Consider the following 22,930-nt stretch of genomic DNA (forward strand, 5'->3'; position numbering starts at 1 on the left):
ACCACAGGAGATAAAAATCTTTTGAAAATTGTCAATAACCCTAAAAGGAAGGAAAAAATCTAATAGGAAGCAAAAAGTTTTTTTGAAAACTTTTTAGATTTTATGTATTCATTTTAGAGAGGAGAGACAGAGAAAGGGAGACAAGGGGGAGGAGCAAGAAGCATCAAATTCCATAGGTGCCTTGACCAGGTAAGCCCAGGGTTTTGAATTGGCGACCTCAGTGTTCCAGGTTGACATTTTATCCACTGCGCCACCACAGGTCAGGCCTCAAATAATTTTTAATATGTCTTAGTTGGGAACAGTTTAAAGAAATTATCCTTAAGTTTTCATTGGTTTCCTTGGCTGACAGACATGCTAATTAATAAGTGGCAAAGAAAATTTACATATGTGATATTACACCTCACTTCTTGTACTTCAGTGGAGACCAAACACTGCAATAAGTCTAATTCCATTCTTATTACTGGAAAGTTACCATTACACTTAAATATCACCAAAGCTATACAGTGAAATCTCACAGCAAAGTGTCTAGTCTAATCCTGTTTAGGTCTCTTTCAAATATAATTAGTTGCATTTACATTATTTATAATCACTTGTACTTAGGATTAGTCCAAAGTCAGGAATTGTCTAAAAACGTTAAGCTACTTTAAGAAACAAGGTGTGAAAACCTCCTGTTTTACCTGGTATCAAAAGCTTTAAGGCAACAAATTATTCAATCTGACCAAAACATCAAGAATAAAATGGGGAGCCCTGGCCAGCTGGCTCCGTGATATAGTGTCACCCTGGCATGTAGATGTCCCAGGTTCAATTCCTGGTCAGGACACAAAGGAGAAGCAAACATCTGCTTCTCCACCCGTCCTCCCCCCAGTCATCTCCACTTCCACAGCCATGTTTCGATTGGTTAAGAGCACCCAGGGGCAAGAAGCCTCACCTCAGGCGCTAAAAATAGCTGGGTGGTGAGCGTGGCCCCAGATGGTCAGCCATTGGCCCCAGATGGGGGTTGCCGGGTAGATCCCCAGTCTTGTCTATCTCTCATCCTCTCACTTGGAAAAGAATAAAACTCTGGCTATTAGAAAAAATAAAATATTTTGTGTAATACAGTAACAAGAGAAATCAAACCACAGATATATTAATAGTTTTAGGACTATTTCCGCAAAACAAGTTTCTTTTGCTGCTGGGAACCTTTATGGCTGGTCAACACCAGTACCTTCCAGAATTGCCTAGTTACCTGAAACATTGGAAACATTGCTTCTATTTACTTCCAAGATACTAGTTATGAGATGCAAACTTAAGCCAAATAAAATTTATCAAACAAAACTTACACCTAATTATTTCACATACTCCATACTGGTGTTCCCACTTTCCTAGCCTTACTGAAACTCTGCACCTTTCTGGTTATAGCCGTAGCAGCTTATTTATTCCACATGCTTAGTTTGTGCCTTTTGCATTATTTTTAAACATGCTTGCAGACTAATGGGACAAGAGGTTAGAGGGTGATGAGCACTGTTATGCTCTATTCCTGACAGTTTGAATATCTTATAGTTGCCCCTGTTTTATCTTCTAGCTCCCATTTTCAATGGAAGATCACCTTTAATTAGAAAATGAAAATAATCCAAAAAAATTTAAAGTCTTGGTTTAAGTCTCTATTGCTTCATTATTAATAAATGCATATATATAGGTATAAATAAAATTACTAGGAACCCCATAATGCTGGACACTTTCAATCATGCATTAGAATATTAGTACTGCACTCTAAATAAGAGTTATAATCCTGCCACTATTGCATGCATTTTCATCCAAACCCAGTTTTAATAAACATGCAAAGTGAACTCCTTGATTTGGAGGAATCAGAAGAAATAACAAGGATACATGCAAAGTTTCAACCAAAAATGGGGGTTAACAGATTGCTTAGAAATGCACTCAGGTGCTCCACATCTATCACAATGCTACTTTGGAATAGAGGTACAAAAGTCACACACACAAGTTAAACTTAGGATCACTATTCAGTTATAAAAGGCTTAATTGCAAATCCTGGTCCTCCTAGGTAAAGAATGGTGTAAAAACTGTGGGAAAAGAAAGACTTGAGAGATGCACAGTCTTCTGGAGCAGTAAGTTTTCTTGGCCATTTACTGACTGCTATAGCAGAGGGAAGCGTAAGTGGTGTAGGGATGGTGAAGATGCTCTTAGAATGGTTCTTTTCTGATTCACATTAAGAGTATTACCTGCACAGGGTAAAGGAGTTTATGAATAGCAGAGCTAATACAATGTAAACTCAAAATCAATGCCCTGAAATTTAGCACAGCCCTCTGCTTTTGAAAACTGTTGGCAAGGGATCCTTCCGAGTATGGTATGATTAGTAGCCAAGCAATGTTCTGAATAACCTAGAAGTAACTTGCTTGCACCAGCAGCACCATGATAATGTAAACTCCTGGAGGCCAAGGGTCTCTTCATATTTTGCATATCACGGGTACACAAATAGTAAACATGAGATCACAACAATGAAAATTCACTGCATACTTTGAAACTACAAAAACTTGCAGCACATTTTAGCATCTGGAACTATATGTGGCTGTTAAGGGTCATCTTTAATTGTTCTAAGTAACTAAACTGTTGACATCACAGTAATACACCTGGTGTCCTTATGATCATGCAGATGTGTGAATATTGCTTGGTTATTCCAATGTCTCTAACACCAACTGGTGGTTTATAGGACATTTAAAGAGGAGTTATAATCAATTTAATATAGCCTCCCTATCCTCTGGAGTTGCCATATAAGAATTAAATATTCAAGAGGCACTATTTTCTTAGATCTTCCCCACTTTTCTTTTAGTTTTTTTCCCCTGGCAAAACTAGGGAACATAGACCGAGTCTTTTCAGGGACCTTCAAGGTGCTAAATGGCCAAGATGACATGAGGTAAAAGGGAGTAAGATATCACCCTCATCCCATTATTATATCCTGATTTGAACTGTGTGATTCCTCGGATCAAGAAACTAGTTTGCCGGGTTCTTGTTAAAATAAGCAGTCACAGGCCTAACACATCTACATTAGACAAGGCTTAAAAAACCAACATACTGTCTGGCTGTTCCCTTCTTTTGTTTTACACCTTTAAATCTTAACTCCCCTAAACTAACTACAAGCATTGGAAAGCCAGGTATTTAAGTTCTTGTTCTTTTCAATCCTAAATACACACAAAAATTTGCTTTGGAAAATGTACCCAGGAAACTAATGGAGAAAGATAAGGTGACAAAAGCAAAAAGTGTGCTATTAGCCCGATACTAAAACAATCATCATCAACAAAATCCCCACATGATTCATATACATTCATAGTTTTGAAAGTATCTTTTATATGTTCTTTATCTAGAACATCTTTTTCTTTTTGTGCAACTCTGTTGACCACATTGGCTCACCAACTAGTAATACTTCTTCTACTATACAACCTTGCTAATGCAGCTTACTATACATGCCAAAACTATTATTGCTCCAAAAATCTACCTCCTAAAAACTAGTTTGGTTTATGGCTTTTTTTTTTTTTTTGCAATAGGAAATATTCTTTTGTATATACTGTACTATTTTGCACTCATTACCTTTTCAGAGGTATTTTTCAAAAATGTTTAAATGTTTTTCAGAAATGGGATTCTCACAGGTGCTAACTACTTGAGCCAAAAGTGCAACTATTTAAGAGTACACTATGAGACGGTTAAACCTGGGTCCCTGGAGATCTGCTGCAAAAAAGTCTAAGATTGCTTGTACACACCATACACCACATTAAAACAGTTTTGCATTTCCTATCATACTAACTGTAGAACCTGTGTCAATAAATCCTGGACTCTCCTAATACTGAGATTAAAATAAAATAAAAAATCACCTCAGAAACCTGCCATTTCCAAGTTCTCAAGGCAGTTTTTAGAGGTAGGAATTTTTCTACAGTAAACTATCTTATGTTTTCAGAACAAAATAACTTTTGTCTACAAGTAGAAAAGTGAAGGCTGTCTGAGGCAGCTTACTATCACCAATCAAGAGTTATTATATGCCAACCTATGTTAAGACTCCATTGGCTACATTACCAATTCCATGAAAAGGTCTGGAATCCCGATACACAATTCAGTAAATTTGGAAATAGAAAAAGCCCCAAACTAATTTAATCCAGGATACTTTGAACTACCGACACAGGGCATGCTGCAGAAAGGAAGTGCAAAGGGTCTGCAGATTAAAAAAGCACCCACTTAAGCAATTAACATAGCATCTCAATAAGACATGCAAAATAATCTGATGCTAAACGAGTAGGAAAATAACCTAAAAGACATAAAATGTGAAAACAGCATAAGAACAATCTCACCACAAAGCAGAAATCATGAAATGGGGCCACATTTTGATTTGAGGTTCTATAAGACACAAAGGCAGCTTTTTCTAGCTACCTCATGGAAAGTTTAAATATCCTCAAACACAGTATTTCATATTGCAACCCCATATTACTATTCATAAATGAGTCTTTTTGGCCTAATCTCCTCTTCCTAGGGAGAAGATGAATACAAAAAAATTTTTTTTTTACCTTTTTTTAGATTTTATTGATTTTTAGAGAGAGGGGAAAGAGAGAGAGAGAGAAAATGGTGGGAGAAGCGGAAAGCACCAACTCGTAGTAGTTGCTTCCCATATGTGCCTTGACCAGGCAAGCCCAGGGTTTCAAACCAGTGACCTCAGCGTTCCAGGTCGATGCTTTTACCCACTGCGCCATCACAAGTCAGGCTGGATACAGAAATTAATGAAAAAAGGTCTAAATTTTCTACTTTTTACACTATTGGTTATCATAATAATTCATCCTGAAGTTATTACTAGGCACATGCACTAACCCCTAACGTGGCACTACAGTATCTTACCAAGCACTAATGCTTACAAAACTATACACATCTCAAAATGGAAGACATTGGTGATTTTGTTGTTCTGAAACAACTTGTAACATTTGTCCACAAGTATTAAAATATACATATATATATTCCTATTGCACGTATCCCGTTTTTAACTTAAAAAAAAAAAAAAAAAAAAAGACTGCCAGCTAACATGAATGAGCAAAGGAAAGGAAGCAGGCAACTATGTACTGAGGCTTAGTCCTGCCTAAAGTTTTAACTTTTGCCATCAAAACAGACCAGGAAAAAAACATAAGATATATTAAGAGACCAGTGGGCAAGTACATCTGGAATATACTCATTTTGTTAAATGCTATGTGGTGACAAGATGCAGAAACTTGAAAAAGCATTAAACGGTGGTTCTCCTAGCTGTGAAATGAAAAAGCATACAGTAAGCAGAGAAGCCAAGTCTGATACATACACAAACAAGTGGACCAGAGATGGTTTCACTGGTGCTCAGACCACACAGTCCTTATTTCCTGCCAAATGACCCTACCCGAAAAGTTGCCAAAAAAGCACAAGGAAAAGGGGTAACATACAACTGAAGATACAAATTCTTGATATAATATTCTCAATATATCAATGGGACCCATGTGTGTAAATACCATTCTGTCCTTAATTCCAAAAATACTAAAATAGCAAGAAGTGCCTGGAAAGTTACTTAGAGAGAAATTTAAGTTATCTTTACTCAGTTACTTCTATGCTTTACCACTCAGAAATTGCCCTCAATTAAAGAATATCATACTTTATATAATTATTTTTACTAAAAACCTTTCTTATGCCAATTCAAATTGGTCGGTCAATTAAACTAATCATTAAGAGTGCTCACTAATTTCCCTTTTGGCTAGTTCTATCACTCTTTAAATTTTGATAAATCAGCCATAAGTTTTCATCATCACAACATGTATGGCCATGGGGAAACATTTACTAAATCACAGGCATGATCTGGGATGATTTGTTCTTAGTTTCATCTAAGAAGGTTCAAATTTTTTCTCTAATCACAAAGACTCATAAAGGTTTCATTCTTCTTTTGTAAAGACCTGACAATTCATACACCGGTCCTCTGTTGATTTTGAAGAACAGCTTTACACACTAATCTATTCATCATATAGTTTAAATTTTAAGGGAAAGGAAGATCCACATTTCTTACTGGAACTATTTTTCTTGAGATATTTTTCAGACCTGAATTTCTTCTAAAGCTATACCAATGTGACCACAAGTCTGGAAACATTGCTTCTGAGGCCCATTCTTGGATGACAATGGGAAAAGCTACCTGAGTCCCAGAGTGTGCAGCTTAACACTACAGCTATCATTTACATAGAAAAAGAAATCAATCACTCAAGTACTGATTTTGGGCCAAAGAATAAAGTTATTTATGCTTTAAAAAAAAAAGAGCTATATAATGTAAAATGCCATAAAGTCAGGTGGAACTATAAGGCATTTTTTGCTTTTCTTAGAAGGGAGTTACATGGAAAGTGTTCTCATTTTCCCCCTGTACCTCCATGTCCAAATTGAAGGCAAGTTACACTGTAGAGTCCATCACATCTTCTGAACAGAAAAATCATTTATGCCACTTTTCTTCCAGCCACAGCAGCATGGAAAAAGTCTCAAGTGCTATGTAAGACTCCACAAAAAAGAATGAATTTGTAATATAGCAGCCTTTCATCCTAGGGAGGTGAGTAGGGTTCCATCACTGGATTCAAAATTTTTGTTTCTTTTTACCAACTTTTCAACTTTTACCAACCTAAGCATGCATTCATAGGTTAGCATCTGCACAATATGGTCCTTTCTTAGAAGAACAAAAAAAAAAACAAAACATTTAAAAATATCAAATGTCCAAAGACTTCCGAGAAAGAATGGTTTTTTTTCCTAGGAGAAAAATCCCTCTTCTTGTCCAAGAATACGGATTTAACACGTTAAAATATGTATTTATACAGAGACTGTGATGGTTTCTTCACATGTGAAATTAACGTTGCGACATTTTGTTTTTATGCTTATCACATCAAAGGTTTCGTTGCAAGATTGGACTTTTGTTCTTATCCAGTTAATCTATGTCAGAGGATGAGCCAGGACTTATATATTTATATATATAAATATATATATATTTCTTTTAGCATCTCTTTCATTTCAAATTACAACACATATTTGGGATTTACTGTTCCAGTCTCAACTGTGCTTATGATAGTGGATAAAACTGAAAGACACTAAAAAGAACACACACACACAAAAAAACACCTGATGTCACCCATACTTGCTATTTATAGTCATCTTGTTGGGAACACAAAGTAAAGAATTCACAAATACCACCATCTAAGCACCTGTTTCAAAATTAAACATCACCCTTCAGCTTGCAAAATAATTTCTTTACAATTAAGCAAATAGCAGAAGAAATGTGTCACTTCTTTCTTTCTTCCCAGAGAAGTTGGCAGGATGACTTCTTCATAGGAGCATCTCTGTGTTGAATTTGAGAGGTGGGAAAAAAAAGTAGCCTTTTCCAATCCAAATCATGGAGGTAATGTGTAGAGAAGAGACATCCACAGTTCAAGATTAGGGAAAGTGGTTGGATAGAAGAAGCAGGACTACCCCACTCCAGGAGACGACAAATACCTAGTAATACAAAATAAATCAAAAACAGGAAGATTAAAGCAGGCACTTCTGTATGAGCTCACTTTTAAAAATATCACTTGCCTGAGCAGGTGGTGGCGCAATGGATAGAGCGTCGGATTGGGATGCCGAGGACCCAGGTTCAAGACCCTGAAGTCGCCAGCTTGAGCATGGGCTCATCTGGTTTGAACAAAAGCTCACAAGCTTGGACCCAAGGTCTCTGGCTCGAGCAAGGGGTTACTCGGTCTGCTGAAGGCCCGCGGTCAAGGCACATATGAGAAAGCAATCAAAGAACAACTAAGGTGTTGCAATGCGCAACGAAACTAATGATTGATGCTTCTCATCTCCGTTCCTGTCTGTCTGTCCCTGTCTATCCCTCTCTCTGACTCTCTCTCTGTCTCTGTAAAAAAAAAAAAAAAAAAAGATTCATCATTAATAAATAGCACTAACACGCAGAAAGAAAATAATATTTTGGATTACAGTACATCTAACAGCAAATGTCCAACCATAACACCAAATTCAGTATCATTGTCAGAAAAGCAGAAGTTGTAGCCAAAAATCTATACAAGCATGATTAAAAAAAAAAAAAAGAGCTACATTTACATAAAAGCTTATGTAATAATACACATTAATTTCCTCTTATGCAAGTGGAGTAATGTACTCCAAGTTTTTAGTCATAAAATTGTTTTATATAAAACATATTAAAAGCAGTACTGTGCCTGACCGGGCGGTAATGCAGTGGATAGAGCGTCGGATTGGGATGCGTAGGACCCAGGTTCGAGACCCCAAGGTCGCCAGTTTGAGCGTGGGCTCATCTGGTTTGAGCAAAGCGCACCAGCGTGGACCCAAGGTCGCTGGCTTGAGCAAGGGTTACTTGGTCTGCTGAAGGCCCACAGTCAAGGCACATATGAGAAAGCAATCAATAAACAACTAAGGTGTCACAACGAAAAACTGATTGATTGATGCTTATCTCTCTTTGTTCCTGCCTGTCTATCTCTCTCTCTGACTCTCTGTCTCTGTAAAAGAAAAAGAAAGAAAAAAGAAAAAGAAGCAGTACTGCACTCCATATTTGATGTCTAAATACTCACAAGACTCAAAACTGTATGAACCACTTAATTTGAATTCTCTAACTACATAAGGCCAACATTGAACAAGAAAAATTTTGTAAAATGTAAGTAAAATAATATGTACTGTATCATGATAACCAAATGCAAGCATGTAAAAACATTAGCAGTTCACTGTTTCTAAACATAACACTTGTTAAACTGCAAGGATCTTCAAAAGTCAAACAAAAAAAGAGAAATATTGTTTAATTCCACTTACATGAGGTACCTAGAAGAAGCAAATTCAGAGACAGAAAGTGGAATAGAGGTTACTAAGGGCTTGGGGGGAAGGGGGAATGGAGAATTACTTATTAATGGGTAGTGAGGATTTGTTTGGAATGAGGAATAAGGTCTAGAAATAGGTGCAATGCAACTGAAATGCACATTTAAAAATAGTTAAAATGAACCTGACCAGGCAGTGGCGCAGTGTATAGAGCATCAGACTGGGACACAGAGGACCCAGGTTCAAAACCCCAAGGTCACCACCTTGAGTGTGGGCTCATCTGGCTTGAGTGCAGGGTCACTGGCTTGAGCTCAAGGTCACTAGCCGTGCTGTAGCCCCCCAGTCAAGTCATATATGAGAAAGCAATCAATGAACAACTAAGGTGCCACAATGAAGAATTGATGCTTCTCATCTCTCTCCCTTCCTGTCTGTCTGTCCCTATCTGTCCTCTCTGTCTCTCTATCACACACACACAAAAAAAATTTTAAATGAGTCTGACCAGGTGGTGGGTACAATGAATAGAGTGTAGGCCTGGGATGCTGAGGACCCAGGTTCAAAATCCCAAGGTCACTGGCTTGAGCACGGGCTCATCAGGCTTGAGTGTGGGATCACAGACATGACCCCATGGTCACTGGCTTGAGTACTCCCTACCCCAGGTAAAGACATGTATGAAAAAGCAATCAATGAACAACTAAGATGCCACAGCTGAATTGTTACTTCTCATCTCTCTTGCTTCCTGACAGGCTGTCCCTCAATCTCTCTCTCACTAAAAAAAAAAAAAGGTTAAAAATTTTGTTATGTATATTTTATCATAAAAAATATCACAGATGCATATCAATAGCTTAAATTATCCTGGCTGATAAAAATGGCCAATAGTGATTAGCTAACTATTCTTCCTAGCCCTTCATCTTTAGTGTGTCACATATATAAACTTCTATCTATATTGTACATCTATATCTATACACACACACATAAATACCTCAATTCTAAACTGAATTTGAATAACCTCTTCTGGTTGAAGACAAGAAAATTCTGATTCAAAACCTATGAAAGGCAAGTGTAAATTAATTGAGGATCAAATCAGGAGGAAAAGAACTACAGAATTTGCACTCATTACCAAAGCAGCAGTGGAACAAAGAGGAAAAAATAGAGGCAATTCCCAGACAGACCTTTAGAACCCTACAAGCAACAGGGCTGTTTCATTATATAAACTTACTCAGGGTGCTTCAAAGCTTGCACCAGCCACTAGAGTCAGGCAGCTAATTCTAATGGCAAGATAATTGGCATTAATATTGAGGTTTTTGGAAAGGAAGATATAAACTCATTCTTTCCAGAACATATAATCCAAACAAGCACAAAACAAGCCTTTAAAAAGATCACCTTTTTTGCCTGGCCTATGGTGGTGCAGTAGATAGTGTCAACCTGGAATGCTGATAGACCAGTTTACCATGGGCTCGCTTGGTCAAGACACACACATAAGCAATGAGCAACTAAAGTGAAGCAACTATGAGTTGAAACTTTTCACTCCCCATCCTTCTCTCTTTCACCTCTCTCTGTAAAAATCAATAAATAAAGGCTTTTCCCCTCTTATTACTGAGAGGCAGAGACAGACTCCCAAATGTACCCTGATCGTATCCACCCAGCAAGCCCCCTATGGGGCAATGCTCTGCCCATCTGGGGCTGTTGCTCCAGTGCTCTGCAATTGAGCTATTTTAGTGCCTCAGGTGAGGCCATGGCCAACTCACTTCAATGAGCCATGGGTGTGTGTGTGTGTGTGTGTGTGTGTGTGTGTGTGTGTGTGTGTGTGGAGGGAGAGGGAGAGGGAGAGGGAGAGGGAGAGGGAGAGGGAGAGGGAAAGGAGAAGGGTGGAGAAGCAGATGGTCACTTCTCTTATGTGCCCTGACCGGGTATCGAACCTGGGACTTCCACATACCAGGTGGTGTGTGTGTGTGTGTGTGTGTGTGTGTGTGTGTGTAGAGGGAGAGGGAAAGGAGAAGGGTGGAGAAGCAGATGGTCACTTCTCTTATGTGTGTGTGTGTGTGTGTGTGTGTGTGTGTGTGTGTGTGTAGAGGGAGAGGGAAAGGAGAAGGGTGGAGAAGCAGACGGTCACTTCTCTTATGTGCCCTGACCGGGTATCGAACCTGGGACTTCCACATACCAGGTGGTGTGTGTGTGTGTGTGTGTGTGTGTGTGTGTGTGTGTAGAGGGAGAGGGAAAGGAGAAGGGTGGAGAAGCAGATGGTCACTTCTCTTGTGTGTGTGTGTGTGTGTGTGTGTGTGTGTGTGTGTGTGGAGAGGGAAAGGAGAAGGGTGGAGAAGCAGATGGTCACTTCTCTTATGTGCCCTGACCGGGTATCGAACCTGGGACTTCCACATACCAGGTGATGTTTTACCACTGAGCCAACTGGCCAGGGTCTTTTCTTAATAAGGAACCTACCTTGATTCTTTTTTTTTGGTGACTAAGACAGTGAGAGAGTCAGAGACAGGGACAGATAGGGACGGACAGACAGGAAGGGAAAGAGATGAGAAGCATCAATTCTTCATTGTAGCTCCTTAGTTGTTCATTGATTGCTTTTTCATATGTGCTTTGACTGGGGGCTATAGCAGAGTGAGTGACTCCTTGCTCAAGCCAGAGACCTTGGGCTTCAAGCCAGTGACCTTTGAGCTCAAGACAACAACCCCGCTAGATGTGTCCGTGCTCAAGCTGGTGACCCTGGGGTTTCAAACCAGGGTCCTCTGTGTCCCAGTCCAACACTCTATCCACTGCATCACTGCCTGGTCAGGCAGAACCTGCCTAGATTCTTTCAAAAACATATCCCTTCAGCAATGCTAATAAAAATGCATACATTTATTGTATATAAACTACATCCCCCAAACAATCTGTATTTTAATATTAGGAAATAATATTAGAGTATCATAAGCTTGTATTTTCTTCAAAACACCCAATTACAGGCCATGGCTGGATGGCTCAGCGGTATTGCATTGGCCTGGTCTGCGGATGTCCCAGGTTTGATTCCTGGTCAGGGCACACAGACGAGCCCGTATGTTCTCCATCTCTTTCCTTTTCGCTTCTCTCTCTTTCTCTCTCTCTCTCCTGCAGCCATGGCTCGACTGTAACAAACTGGCCCCAGGTGCTAAGGATGGCTCCGTGGCCTCCACTTCAGGGGCTAAGAAGAGTTTCATTGCTGAGCAACAGAGCAATGCCCCAGATGGGCAGTGAATTGCCCCCTAGTGGGCTTGTTGGGTGGATCCCGTGGGGGCGCATGAGGGAGTCTCTGTCTGCCCTCCTCTCACTAAATAAATAAACGAAAACAAAAACACCCAACTACACATCTTAGACATGACTATTCAATTTTATACTCTAAGCACACACATATATGTATCGCAAACTGTAGGACCCTTTTGAAAACTGAATAGCTCAATATAAAAGCTAAAGTTCTGACCAAAGAATACACCACAATTCCCACAAGATCTATACCATCCTTCCACCATATCTTCTCCGACCCCAACTCTGCATCTCTCCCCACCACAGTGGACTACTTGCTCTTCTGGAATGTAAGTATGCTCCTATCTTACAGCCTCTGTACTGCCTACTGCCTTTGTGAGGAGACCTTTCCCTGGGTATCTGCATAGTTACTCCCATCATCTTTAATGCTATTTTCTCAGTGAGGCCTATTTTCAGTCTCTAATTAAGATTACATTGTCGTCGTCCCCCCCCCATTCTACCCACAGACACACTCCCACCATCTTCCTTTACCCTGCTCTACTTTTCTTTTTATCCATTGCAAGGAACACTAGCTCACCTACATAAGGTACTTACTATGTTTCTCATTTACTGTCTTGTATAAAAATGTAAGCTCAACCAGGAAGGAAACTGTTTTGTTCACTGATGAATCCCAAGCATATGGTGTGACCTATCACAGTAAGCACTTAATAAAAATTTGTTGAATGAATGAGAATCACAGACCCCTTAACCCATTTATGCTGGAGGTTGAAATTTTTGAAACTCAATTCTTCAAAAATTTTCCAAAGAGTCACATCACTTTCTTTTAAATTTTTTTTAAAGATTTTATTTATTGATTTTTGGTGGGGGGAGAGAATGAGAAGCAATCCTATGTGCCTTGACCCAACAAGCCCAGGGTTTTGAAGCATGACCTAAGCATTCCAGGTCAATGCTTTATTCACTGCGCCACCACAGGCCAGGCTCACATCACTTTTTTTTTTTTAATTTTTTAAAATTTTATTTATTCATTTTTAGAAAGGAGAGAGAGAGAGAAGGGGGGGGAGGAGCAGGAAGCATCAACTCCCATATGTACCTTGACCAGGCAAGCCCAGGGTTTCGAACCGGCGACCTCAGCATTTCCAGGTCGACGCTTTATCCACTGCGCCACCACAGGTCAGGCTCACATCACTTTTTGACAAGCTCCCAGCACGCCAGTATCTGCAGCAGTGACTAACTCTGTGTACCACGTGATATTGTGTGAAAAATCAGATCTCTGCGATGACCTTGAACAGTAGGATATAAATAATTCCCATGTCACTACCATTCCAATAATGGAACATGAGGCACAAAAGGGTTAAATACTCTGAGCCAACATGAGTTAAAATTAAAATAGACATAGGTTCTAGAATTAAGAGGAAACTACAACTATGCACTCTGACTGACAAAACACAAATACCGTACATTCCTGTAAAACTGGTACCTCAGTAGTCACTTTTGGGTCTTTCACATCACTTGTTTAGTGCTGTTGATTTTATACAAAGTACCTTTGTATTAGAAATTCTGACCTATTGGGAGGATGGAAAGGGAAAACAAATTTCAAAGCAGTAAGTACTAGGCCTAGCCAGGTCTGAGTCAAATGACTGTGTGCAAGTCAGCTTCCAAAATGGTCCCCAGTTATTGCTACCTCCTGGCAGTCACACTTTTTTATACTCCCCTCTAACAAAGCATCCGGGTTGACTATGTGATCATTGTATAATAAAGAATTTAACTGGCCTTTGCCCCTTGTAGGTAGACTCTAAATTCTTTTTTACAATGAATGAGCCGGTGGAAATTAAAGAACACACTCCAAAATAACCAATGGGTCAAAGTAATCACAAAGGAAATTAGAAAATATCTTAAGACAAAGACAAAAACACAATATACCAGAACTTGTGGGATGCAGCAAAAGCAAGACCGAGTGAAAGGTACAGCTGTAAATGCATACATTAAAAAAAAAGAAATTTCAGAGCAACAACGTAACTTTATAGAAAAAGAAGAAACTAAATGTAAAGCTAGACAGAAAGAAGGGGGAAAAATTAGAGCAGAGTTAAATAGAAAAAATAAAGAAAATCAACAAAACCAAAACGTGGTCTGACAGGGTCATGGGAACCCCTAAATTTGTAGCCAGTTGATCCGCCATTCAGGAGGCCTCGAAATCCTCCAACATGCAACTGGCATTTAAAGTGAGGGCAATCTTGTTAGGAATCATGCCCTTTGACTTGTAGGGTTCTATATTAACTCCATATGGTATCAGAATTATATCAAAGTACACTAGTCAGTCTCAAAATAGTGACCAAAAGAATGATGAGGAAGTAATAGAGTGACTTCTGAGGCAAGGTCATTGGTGGAACTCTGACTTCTGCCTTGTTGTCCTGGATTGCTTTGGGGGTGGGGGGGTGCCAGCTATCGTATATGACGGCACTCAAGCAACCCTGGAAGAGGCTGACATTGGAAAGAGCTGAGGTTTTCCATCACCACCATCAATCTGTCAGCCATGTGAATGAGCCACCATGGCATTAGAGCAGATGACTGCCAACCCAGCCAATATCCTTTTTTTTTTTTTAAAGCGAGAGAGAGCAAGAGACACAGACAGAAAGGGAGAGAGATGAGAAGCATCAACTCATAGTTGCAACACCTTAGTTGTTCACTGATTGCTTCCTTATATGTGCCTTAACCGGGGGCCTCCAGGCAAGCCAGTGACCCCTTGCTCAAGTCAGTGACCTTTGGGCTCAAGCCAGCAACCATGGGGTCATGTCTACGATCCCAGGTTCAAGCTAGTGAGCTCATGCTAAAGCTGGCAATTTTAGGGTTTCAAAACTGGGTCCTCAGCGTCCCAGTACAACACTCTATCCACTGCGCCTGGTCAGGCCCCAGCCAATATCTCGACTGTAACCTTGTTAAGAGACTCCAAGCCAGAAACCCCCAGCTAAACTGATCCCTAATTTCTGGCCCACATAAATCTGTGAGAAGTAATAAATGTATACTGTTGTGGTTTTTTGTTTTTATTTTTTGTTTAGGTTTTTTTTTTTTTTTTGTATTTTTCTGAAGTTGGAAACAGGGAGGCAGTCAGACAGACTCCCACATGAGCCTGACCAGGATCAACCGGGCGTGCCCACCAGGGGGCAATGCTCTGCCCATCTGGGGCATCGCTCTATTGAAACAAGGGCCATTCTAGTTATGCCCAAGGCAGAGGCCACAGAGCCGTCCTCAGTGCCTGGGCCAACTTTGCTCCAATGGAGCCTTGGCTGTGGGAGGGGAAGAGAGAGAGAGGAAGGAGAGGGGGAAGGATGGAGAAGCAGATGAGCACTTCACCTGTGTGCCCTGGCCAAGAATCAAACCTGGGACTCCTACACGCCAGGCCAACGCTCTACCACTGAGCCAACCGGCCAGGGCTATACTGTTGTTTTAATCCACTAAATTTCGGGTAATTTGTTGGGCATCAATAAATAATACACTTTGCTTCCTTTTTGTGTGTGTGTGACAGAGACAGACAGAGAGGAGGATAGATAGGGACAGACAGGAAGGGAGATAAGAAGCATCAAATCTTCATTGCGGCTCCTTAGTTGTTTATTGATTGCTTTCTCATATGTGCCTTGACCGAGGGGCTGTAGCAGAGTGAGTAACCCCTTGCTCAAGCCAGTGACCTTCGGCGCAAGCTGGTGAGCCTTGCCCCAACCAGATGAGCCCGCACTCAAGCAGCAACCTCAGAGTTTTGAGCCTGGGTCCTCCGCATCCCAATCCAATACTCTATCTACTGCACAACCGCCTGGTCAGGCACACTTTGCTTTCTTTAAGGACATGGGAGTTGAATACTTTCTATGAATACTCCTTGCTATATAAATATTATAGTAAATTCAGAACACATCTCACAGCTCTGCTGGATAGCTCAGATGGTTAGAGCTTTGTCCCAAAGCACAGAGTTTGCCAGTTTGAACCCAAACAAGGGCATATACAGGAACAGATTGATGCTCCTGTCTCTCTCTTGCTCTCTCCTTCCCTCTCTTTAAAATCAATAAAAAATAAACATAAAATAAAAAAACCGCCTGACCAGGCGGTGGCACAGTGGATAGAGTGTCGGACTGGGATGCAGAGGACCCAGGTTCGAGACCCCAAGGTCGCCAGCTTGAGCGTGGGCTCATCTGGTTTGAGCAAAGTGCACCAGCTTGGACCCAAGGTTGCTGGCTTGAGCAAGGGGTTACTTGGTCTGCTGTAGCCCCACATTCAAGGCACGTATGAGAAAGCAATCAATGAACAACTAAGGTGTCGCAATGAAAAACTAATGATTGATGCTTTTCATCTCTCTCTGTTCCTGTCTGTCTGTTCCTATCTATCCCTCTAACTCTCTCTCTGTCTCTGTAAAAAAACAAAAACAAAAAAAAAACCCCACACACCTCACAAAAACACAATGCATATCACTGTCAATCAAATTATGTATTTGGCCCTGGCTGGCTTGCTGGCTCAGCGGATAAGAGAATCGGCTGGTGTACGGTATCCCAGGTTCAATTCCCAGTCAAGGCACACAGGAGAGGCAATCATCTGTTTCTCCACTGCTCTCTCTCCCCCTTCTCTTTTCCTCTTACTCTCCCACATCCAGTGGCTCAGTTGATTTCAGCATGGCCCTGGGTGCTAAGGATAGCTCCACTGGAGCGCATCAGCCTCAGGCACTAAAAATAGCTCAGCACTAAGTATTGGCCCTAATGGGGTTGCCAAGGGGATCCTGGTTGGGGTGCATGCAAAAGTCTGCGTTACTATCTCTCCTCCTTCTCATTTTAAAAAAGAATTTTTTCCCCCAGTCTCAGTCTTATTGTTTTTTAAAATTTTTTTATTTAGTCAGCGAAAGGAAGGGATATAGAGAAACTATAACATTGAGCTGTTCCTGAATGTGCCCTGAACAGGTATTGAACCAGCAACCCCTGCGCTTTGGGATGATGTGCTAACCAACTGAGTTATCCGGCCAGGGCCTGGTTGCTCAATTGGTTAGAGCATCACCCTGATATACCAAAGTTGTGGGTTTGATCCCTGGTCAGGGCACAGGATCAACCAATGGATAAACAGATCAATGTTTTTCTCTCTCCCTTCCTCATTCTCTAAAATCAATCAATCAATCAATCAATCAATAAAAAAAACTGTTGGACTTGTTGAACAGTTTCTACACCCTGACATAGACAGACTATACAAATATAAAATTACTACCTGAGCAAAAACTTAACTTCTCAGTCATTTATCAAATATTTATTCAGTGCTTTGTTTCTTTGGATATTTTTAATTATTTTACTTGAAAGGTAACATATGCATATGATAGGAAAAGGTACAATAGGGCATACAGTGTTACTTGCATATCCTTTTAGAGATATTCTATGGCTATATAACATCCGTGTAAGATTTATTTCATACCACAAATCAAACACACTATATACCTGGTTCTACATCTTGCTCCCCCCCACTTTTTAAATAAATGATTTTATTAATTTTTAAAGAAAGAGAATGGGGGAACAAGAAGTATCAATTCATAGTTGCTTCAGTTAGTTATTCACTACCTGCTTATCATATGTGCCTTGACCGGGCAAGCCCAGGGCTTTGAATTGGTGACCTCAGCATTCCACGTTGACACTTTATCCACTGTGCCACCACAGGGCAGACTCTTGCTTTTCTCTTTAATGTATTTGAGAGATCATTCCATATCTAGAATTAAAGATACCTTGTATGTACAGAAGCACCTACATTTATTTACATCCATTCTAGCTAGATGGGAATTGCTATCAATATTGTGCTATACCTCCCTGGACGGATGGCTTGGTTGGTTAGAACATCATCCCAATACACAGGGGTTGCTGGTTCAATTCTCCATCAGGCACATACACAAAGAGATCAACATTTCTGTCTCTCTCTTTCTCCCTTCCTCTCTCTCTAAAATCAATTAAATATTTATATATTGTGCTATATACCAATGTCAAGCTTCTATAAATGTTGACTGCGACTTAAATCTAAATCTAAGCAATAAAGCCTCCCCTCTAAAGGTACATAATAAAGACTCTATCACCTAAAGGGCATTTTGCCCCATCAGTTTTTATTACTTTTCTTTATTCATTTTCTTTTCTTTTCTTTTTTTGGTGACAGAGAGAGGGACAGATAGGGACAGACAGACAGGAAGGGAGAGAGATGAGAAGCATCAATTCTCTGTTGCAGCACCACAGTTGTTCATTGATTGCTTTCTCATATGTGCATTGACCTGGGAGACCATAGCAGATCATAGCAGAGCAAGTGATCCCTTGCTCAAGCCAGCAACCCGCATTCAAGTTGGTGAGCCCACACTCAAGCCGGCAACCTAGGGGTTTCAAACCTGGGTCCTCTGCGTCCCAGTCCAATGCTCTACCCACTGTACCACTGCCTGATCAGGCTATTCCTTATCTTAATTGAAATATATATTTGGAGGTTTTTACTTACTTTTTCCCAATTCTTTTAAACTCTGGTGTAATACAACGTAACATAAAATTTATCATCTTAACCCGTTTAAGTGTTCAGTTCAGTAGTATTAAGTACATTCGTATTATTATGCAACCATCATCACCATCAATCTCCAGAATATTTTTCCTCCTGCAAAAGTGAAACTCTGTAACCATTAAATAACTCCCATTTTCCCTCACTGCAGTCCCTGGCAACCACCATTCTACTTTCTGTCTCTATGATTTTTTTTTAAAAATATTTTATTTATTGATTTTTTAGAGAGAGAGGAGTGAGAGAGAGAGAGAGAGAGAGAAGGGGGAGGAGCAGGAAGCATCAACTCCCATATGTGCCTTGACCAGGTAAGCCCAAGGTTTCGAACCGGCGACCTCAGTGTTCCAGGTCGACGCTTTATCCCACTGCGCCACCACAGGTCAGGCCTCTATGATTTTTGACTACTCTAAATACTATAACTTATGTAAGTGGTATACAAGATTTTATTTTATTTACTGTATACAAGATTTTAATCCTTAAAGCAGTTGTATTTTGCCTGACCAGACAGTGGTGCAGTGGATAGACCGTCGGACTGGGATGCAGAGGACCCAGGTTCGAGACCCCGAGGTTGCCACCTTGAGCATGGGCTCATCTGGTTAGATCAAGGCTCACCAGCTTGAGCCCAAGGTCGCTGGCTCGAGCAAGGAGTCCCTCAGTCTGCTGTAGCCCCCCCCCCGGTCAATGCACATATGAGAAATCAATCAATGAATAACTAAGGAGCCACAACGAAGAATTCATGTTTCTCATCTCTCTCCGTTCCTGTCTGTCAGTCCCTATCTGTCCCTCTCTTTGACACTCTCTCTTTCTCTGCCACAAAAAAAAGAAAAAAAAGCAGTTGTATTTTGAAGGATTTTCATAAAACACAATCAAGGTATATGACTATGTAGATTTGAATTGTGCCCTCCCCAAATTCATGTTCAAGTCCTAGGACCCTGTGCCTCAAAATGTGACCTTATATGGAAATAGCGGTTGCAGATGTAATTAGTTAAGATGACGTCATACTGGAGCAGATTGGGCCCCTAATCTAATCTGACTAAAAAGAATTTAGGGCACGTGCGCGCGCACACACACACACATTAAGAATAATATGTGAAGACTAGAGATACTGCACAAGCCAAGGAACCACCAAAAACTAGAGGGCCTGAACAGATCCTTCTCTAGTACCCTCAGAGGGAACATGGCCCTGCCAACACCTTGATTTTAGATGTCTGATCTCCAAAACTGTGAGGCAATAAAATTCTGTTGTTCTAAGTCATGTTTGTAGTACTTTGTTATGGCAGCACTAGGAAGCTAATATAGTGGGTATGAACACTATTTTATAGGTATTGTCATTGAGGGCACATACCACCTCTTGCTCACTTTTTTTTGTGTGTGACAGAGACAGAGAGAGTCAGAGAGAGGGACAGATAGGGACAGACAGACAGGAAGGGAGAGAGATGAGAAGCATCAATTCTTCGTTGTGGTACCTTAGTTGTTCATTGATTGCTTTCTTGTATGTGCCTTGACTGGGGGGCTACAGCAGACCGAGTGACCCCTTGGACTCAAGCTGTTGAGCCTTGCTCAAACCAGATGAGCCCACGCTCAAGCTGGCGATCTCAGGGTCACAAACCTGGGTCCTCTGCGTCCCAGTCTGACGCTCTATCCACTGCACCACTGCGTACCTGGTCAGGCCCACCTCTTGCTCTTTGAACAATAAAACCTACTCTACTTATGTGGTAAAATCATAAGATATCAATACTTGGCACAAAATCGACTCATATCTAGGAATATTAAAGAACTGAAAAGCTTTAAAAATTAAAAAATTGAAAAATCAATCTATAATTAAAACTTAAGTGAATATATTCTAAAATATGCCTCATAAAATTTATATTTTATCTGTTGCAAGTCATTTTTTTTAATTTTTTTTTAATTCATTTTAGAGAGAGAGAAAGGGAGAGAGAGAGAGAGAGGAGAGAGACAGAGAGAGAGAAGGTGGGGAGGAGCTGGAAGCATCAACTCCCATATGTGCCTTGACCAGGCAAGCCCAGGGTTTCAATCCGGGGGCCTCAGCATTTCCAGGTCGACGCTTTATCCACTGCGCCACCACAGGTCAGGCTGCAAGTCATTTTTTTTTAGCCCAATAAAAATAATTGATTTGGACAAATGATTCTTTCTTTTTTTTTTAAATACTTAATGCATTGCTATTGCTGAAAATAAAAGGTTAAGCTTCAATATCAATTTTTAGTCACTTTTGATGTTCATATTGTTGGAGCTTATGGTTTACGTTCCGCTTCTACCTAGATATCTTCAAGCTGTTCAAACAGTATTTGGAACCCTTAGCCATTATCATTCACTTACCAAATCCTGAGTTCAGAATTTTTCTTTTCGAGATGAATATTAAAGCACCCAAGAGTCAAGGAAATTTTTTTCCTGTGATAAGGAAAAATAAAAAGTACATTACAGTAAGGACACAGCCCTCACTTGTGCTATATGCATTCTTCAGCAAAATTATTCAAATGAATCAAAACCTATTCAGATATAACAATCACTGGCATTAATTTTATAAAGATATCAAAACTCTTGGAGCAGTAGTTCTCAAATTTTTATGGAACACTGTCCCTTTTGATGATGATGCTATGGATTCTCTTCTCTCCACAAAAGACCTTTGCTTTAGTATAGATGACCACTCCCCTCTGTAAGGGATGGATGTTCTTCCTTTCCTTTGAACCGTATCTTTCTTCTCCTAGATGAAAGGAGGAAAAAAAAAACTACTACCAAAAGCAACATAAAGATATTATTTAAAAGTCCTTTACCTGATATTTTCAGCTCTACTAAATCCATGGCCAGCAAAGACCATACCAGAAACATTCATTTGTATTACGACTCAACTAATGTACCAGTTTTAAACTGGATTCACCAATTCAGAAACCTAACAGGAACCTTTCCCAGGATTTAATTGAAAAACCGACTGAGAGGTTATAAAAACACAAATTACAAAAACAGATATCACATAATGTTAAACGAGAACCGAATACAAATGCCTGCCATTATACTTAGTAATCCCACCACATTGCAAAAATTACGTTCCAATATTTCCCATAACCTCATTCTCTCTACAAATAGAAGTAAAATCTGTGCAATGGCCCTAGTTCTGGGAAACAATGACGGAGAATTCTACGGGGACCTGGAGTCAGCGGAGATTAATGCGCCATTAGGCGATTATGAGGTCACACGTGGACAAAGCTGATTAAGCTCTTCAAAGGTTGAGAGGTGGGAGTGGGTACAAACGGATGGAGGCAAGGTGGAAAGGGGGCGTGCACCACACAGACTGAAATTAAAATCCTAGGGGCAACCTGTTAGACCGAGTCTCAAGGTCAACGGACCAGGGGACACAAAATACTCAAACCCGCAACAGGCCTGGACTGATACCAGAACCTCAGGCAAAACAGTGATTACAAAGCCGTAAGGCAGGGAGTATAAATCAACAAAGATATTCTTCAAAAGATTAACCGATGCCGGCGGAGCGGCTACCAGACATACACCGGCGTGGGCGCAACCAAATCTACCCGGCCACCGAAGGAATGATACTGGGGAAGACAGCGGCAGGTCGAGGAACGAGCAGTGATGAGACACACCCCGGAAGGCGGGTGCGACGGCCCTGGGACAGCTCCGGAGGGAACCCACGCACGGCCGAAGCCCGCGCCGGCTGCGGGCAGGCTTTGCGCGCCCCTGTAGCCACGCGAGGTTGGGCTGCGCCACTTATTGTTCCCGGGGCCGCTGGCTTTCTCGGCTTACCTCGCATGAGCCAGCAGAAACACACGGACCTCCCGGAGGCGGGCCCACCCCCGGCCCAAAGGCCGGCTCGCCGAGAGAGAGACCTCAGTCCGCCATCTTTGCTTCTTCACAAGTCCGCCAACCCTGCGGTGGCCAGTTTCCACAAACCCCGCCTCTGTCGCTGAGTACTGATTGGATAGTGACCTGCGCAGGCGCACTCCCCTTCCGTTGTTGGTTGGTTGGATGTACGTCAACCGAAAGTACTCGATACATTCTCTTCCATCCGTTTTTTGTTGCCCTGCGTCCCAGGGTTGAAGTAATTGGGGGAAATGCGTTTGCAATTTATTTTTTAGGGAAGTAAAATTATTTCCGCGTAGTGCTCGCTTCGGCAGCACATATACTAAAATTGGAACGATACAGAGAAGATTAGCATGGCCCCTGCGCAAGGATGACAAAAAAAAAAAAAAATTATTTCCGCGTAGAAATCGGGTTACTTTGTGGTAAAGTAGTGTACTAGACTATATTTTAAACCACCATTAAGCTAAATAACGTCACTAATAATTTCATTTTCAGGCCCTGGAGCTTTTAATTC

General features: G+C 40.8%; 1 long non-coding RNA gene and 1 pseudogene across 1 annotated transcript; one reads left to right on the forward strand and one right to left on the reverse strand.

Annotated features, from left to right (window-relative positions):
• Positions 1 to 391: 391 nt before the first annotated feature.
• On the reverse strand, positions 392 to 22,506 carry LOC136377414 (uncharacterized). Its single transcript, XR_010746299.1, has 3 exons — positions 22,360 to 22,506; positions 20,923 to 20,994; positions 392 to 7,506 (listed from the first exon to the last, which is right to left on the reverse strand). It is a non-coding gene; the product is annotated as an uncharacterized lncRNA (long non-coding RNA).
• Positions 22,507 to 22,714: 208 nt separating this feature from the next.
• Positions 22,715 to 22,812, forward strand: LOC136377782 (U6 spliceosomal RNA; annotated as a pseudogene).
• Positions 22,813 to 22,930: the final 118 nt, after the last annotated feature.

Source organism: Saccopteryx leptura, chromosome 6, assembly GCF_036850995.1.
Source record: "Saccopteryx leptura isolate mSacLep1 chromosome 6, mSacLep1_pri_phased_curated, whole genome shotgun sequence".
NCBI classification, from domain to species: domain Eukaryota; kingdom Metazoa; phylum Chordata; class Mammalia; order Chiroptera; family Emballonuridae; genus Saccopteryx; species Saccopteryx leptura.